Raw genomic sequence first — 4,631 nt, forward strand, 5'->3', positions numbered from 1 at the left:
AGTTTTTGGGGCCATTGCCGGGGATTGAGTTTTTCTTATTTTTGCCAATATCGATACAAAGTAATCTTGGTTTTAATTTAGAATTTTATTTTTATATTTTTATTTATTTATTTTCTTTATTTTATTATTATTATTATTAATTTTATTTTATTTTTGTATTTCTGGTGTGTTTTTTTTTATGTTGGATGCGCAGGGCTAGAACACATGACATTATTCCTTTTGATCCGGAGATTGAAAGAATGCTCAGAGCACTAAGGAAAAAGAGGGTATTAGCCATGGAGAACGGACAAGATAATGTGCAGCCACGCACCTTGATGGATTATGTGCGACCAGTTGTGAATGGCAATTATTCGGGTATCAGACGCCAGCCCATTAATGCCAACAATTTTGAGCTCAAACCCGCATTAATCAGTATGGTGCAGCAGGCCCAATTCAGTGGATCGCCACTTGATGATCCCAATATCCATCTGGCGATGTTTTTGGAGATTTGTGATACTGTGAAGATCAATGGTGTTACTGAAGACACCATTAGACTGAGATTATTCCCTTTCTCTTTGAGGGACAAAGCAAGAGGTTGGCTATAGTCGCTACAACCTGGGAGTATTACTAGTTGGCAGGACATGGCAGAAAAATTTCTTGCTAAATTCTTTCCACCTGCAGAAACAGCTCAACTCAGGATTGAGATTGGTCAATTCAAGCAGCATGATTTTGAATCACTCTATGAAGCATGGGAAAGGTATAAAGATTTGATTCGACGCTGCCCACAACATGGATTGCCAGATTGGTTGCAAATTCAGATGTTTTGTAATGGGTTAAATGGGCAAACGCGGACTTTAGTTGATGCTGCATCTGGGGGAACTTTGATGTCAAAGACACCTGAGGGTGCTACTGCTCTTTTGGAAGAAATGGCCTCAAATAACTATCAATGGCCAACTGAAAGAACTATGGCTAAGAAAGTTGCTGGAATTCATGAATTGGAGCCGTTTGCTGCACTTTCAGCTCAAGTAGCTTCTTTGTCTCATCAGATTTCATCTTTGACAACCCAGAGGATACCACAAGGTGCAGAACATGTGGCAGCTACAAGTAGGACAGATTCGAGTATTGGAGCGAGTCAAGAACAGGTTCAATACATCAATAATCGGAACTATAATTATCGTGGTGATCCTTTGCCACAATATTACCATTCAGGGCTTCGAAATCATGAGAATTTGTCTTATGGAAATACAAGGAATGTGCTGCAACCTCCTGCAGGATTTGAGAGTCATCAAGGTGAGAAGAAGATGTCACTTGAGGATGCCATGATATCTTTTGTTGAGGAGACAAAAGCAAGGTTTAAAAAGACAGATGCACGGCTAGACAACATTGAGACTCATTGCAATAATATGGGAGCCACTATGAAGAACCTTGAAATACAAATTGGGCAACTGGCCACGACTATAAATACCCAACAGAGAGGAACTTTTCCTAGCAACACAGAAGTGAATCCTAAGGAACAATGCAATGTCATCACACTTAGGAGTGGAAGAGAAATTGATAAATCACCAGCAAAGGAAACTATGTCCACACCTACACCTGAAAAGAATGGCTGAAGCAAGAATAAAGGGGAAGAAGAGGAGATTGTGGATGATACACCAAGAGAGATGGACACGCTTCCATCAATTTCATTTCTTGACAATCCTCCTATTCTCTCTACTCCACTTCCTTATCCTCAACGTTTTCAAAAACAAAAATTAGATAAGCAATTTTCTAAGTTTTTGGATATTTTTAAGAAAATTCACATAAATATTCCTTTTGCAGATCCTTGGAACAAATGCCAAACTATGTCAAATTCTTGAAGGAGATCATTTCAAAGAAAAGAAGGTTGGAGGAGTTCGAAATAGTGAAGCTTACCGAGGAGTGTAGTGCTATTCTTCAAAAGAAATTGCCTCAGAAATTAAAAGATCCAGGGAGTTTTACTTTGCCTTGCACTATTGGAAATATATTTTTTGATAAAGTTTTATATGATCTTGGAGCTAGCATTAATCTTATGTCACTTTCTGTTTGCAGGAAATTGGGACTTGGAGAGATGAAACAAACAACCATTTCTTTGCAACTAGCAGACCGATCCATCAAGTATCCACATGGAATCATAGAAGACGTATTGGTAAAGGTTGATAAATTTATTTTTCCTGCTGATTTTGTGGTGTTAGATATGGAGGAAGACCAAGAAGTCCCACTAATTCTTGGCCACTGGAAGGGCTTTAATTGATGTTCAAAAGGGTGAGTTAACATTGAGAGTGGATAAGGAAGAGGTTATGTTCAACATCTACCAAGACATGAGATTCCCAGAAGATCCAAGCACTTGCTTTCGGGTAGATGTCATTCAGCAAGGTGTAGAAAAAGTCTTTCAAAAAGATGTACAAGTTGATCACCTAGAACGATCCTTGCAGCAGATTACAACACAACAATGTGTGGGGAGGCTAGAACCTATGGTAGCAAGGACGGATTCTATAATCTCTAAAGGAAAGACGCAACAACCTTTATCTCTAGAGTTGAAACATTTCCCTGAGCATTTTCGCTATGCATTCTCGGGTGATGCGTATGAAAATGCAAAAATCTACAAAGAGCAGACGAAGAAGTGGCATGAAAAACAGATTCTTAGGTGTGAGTTTGCTCCAAGACAACAGGTTCTACTCTTCAACTCACGATTAAAACTCTTCCCAGGGAATATATTCAGAGTTAATGGTTAGAGATTGAAGCACTATTATGGAGAACAAATGGAGAGGAACTGTGCATTTATTCCTCTTGGTGATCTTGGTTGATGAAGATTGAAACGTCTGGCTGGAGACGTTAAAACAAGCGCTTATGGGAGGCAACCCAAAGAGTTTTTCTTTTGTTTATTTCCTTTATTATTTATTTATTTATCTATGCACTTTTGAATAATTGAGATTTTTGATGCAGGTTCATTTGGCATGAGTACAGAGCTGAAAATTAAACTCCTCGACGGATTCACCAATAAGTCAGGGAAGTTTCTTTCTTTTCTTCAATCCTTCTCATTTTTTAATAACAGTGAAAAAAAATGTGTGTGAATGATGCTACTTATGCCCTTCATATACCTGCATATAACCTAGGAGTACACATTGGGTCATTTATGTGTAGTTTCTATTTATATGGCTAAACTAGGAATCGTAACTCATTGAAAGTTGATTGGTAGTGCACTTGTGTTAATCTGGCTATATAAACTTTTGTATCTACATGGTATCTCTTGCGGCTAAAAAAATACACGTTCACGTGACTTGTAGCACTTAGGGTTCCTTGTGAACACTGAGAGAGCACCCGTGGAGACTTTGACACCTTGTGAGGTACTGTTGAGCCATTTATCGCTCTTTTGAGTTTTGACGTCAATTCAGAGTTCATGAAACTCAACTTTCCCTATTTTTTTCTGGATACTCTTTGTACACTAGTCTTGGTTTTTGAATTGCTAGCCTAGAGGTGACATCTAGTGGGGAGATAAAAACTTAGGTCTTGCAGCCTACTCAAGATGTGAAGGCCGAACCACCCCTAGAAATAAACTTATTTCATGGACTCTTGTTCGAGCTTAATGCACATGGGTGGTATGAAACAATAAAAGAAGTGTTATGACTGTCCTAATTGACCATGAAAAGAAAGAAATTGAAAAATGAGCAGAAGAAAGAAAAAGAGAAATAGAAATACCCTACAAGAGGTGAAAGATTAGTACCTGCTCCACACAACTACAACAAAAGTCAAGGACAAGATGCATGTTATCCACATATGAAGACTCTTTACCCGCCTAATGCCTCAGATGTATTCACGCCTAGTTTGTGAATAAGTTGATCTAGGGTGGTCTCAGTTGGACATGGCGAGTAGGTGAGAAGATGCTAGGGTGAAGGACCCGACACCTCCTAAATAGGCTTGATCCTTTTCAGACTAGTCCACTCCATACATTTAGCGTTTGTTCCTTGCAGTATGTGGGATGTTTGATCATGACACTCCTCCTCACATACGATGAGTGAACCCATCCTTCTTGAGTGTTTTTGAGAGTATACCAGTTAGGCCGAGTCAAAGCGACAGTTCTTTAGGTGTCCACGGATATCCTGGGTGTAACGAGTCACGCACATTACACGTGCTTCAAGATTTCGCCTATTTATACTTAAATTTATATGGCTACATTAACTCTGAATTGTGCTCGCTGGTTAATTTTACGTGAGTTTACTGTTTTTAATGGCTATATAATGATGAGATTTGCATGAATGACTTACTTCGGAGTTGCGTGAATTGGGTATGAATAAGTTTGTGTGTAATTTGGTGATATTCCTGTATGTGAAAGGGTATGGTTGTGTTGCCTATGTATTCATTCATTGAAATTGGTATGACACCACCCTAAATTGCATTCACGTTATTTGCTAGGGACTAGCAAAACTTTAGTTGGGGGGTGTGATTACGCGCTTAAATTGCGTAATTAGGTGCCTTAATTCATGCATTGCAAATGATATTTTGTATTTAAATGCCTAATTACTCTCAATATTCTAACATTGTGTTATATTTATAAAATTTGGGTTTTATTGAGTAATGTATGAAATTTTGGTGTTTTTTATTGCAGAGCAATTATTGGAAGCTAAAAAAAACAGACA

At 38.4% G+C, this 4,631-nt stretch overlaps 1 non-coding gene across 1 annotated transcript; it reads right to left on the bottom strand.

Moving 5' to 3' along the window:
- Positions 1-668: 668 nt before the first annotated feature.
- On the bottom strand, positions 669-775 carry LOC131150076 (small nucleolar RNA R71). Its single transcript, XR_009135460.1, has one exon. It is a non-coding gene; the product is annotated as a small nucleolar RNA R71 (small nucleolar RNA).
- Positions 776-4,631: the final 3,856 nt, after the last annotated feature.

The sequence above is a fragment of the Malania oleifera genome, chromosome 2 (assembly GCF_029873635.1).
Source record: "Malania oleifera isolate guangnan ecotype guangnan chromosome 2, ASM2987363v1, whole genome shotgun sequence".
Lineage (NCBI taxonomy): Eukaryota > Viridiplantae > Streptophyta > Magnoliopsida > Santalales > Ximeniaceae > Malania > Malania oleifera.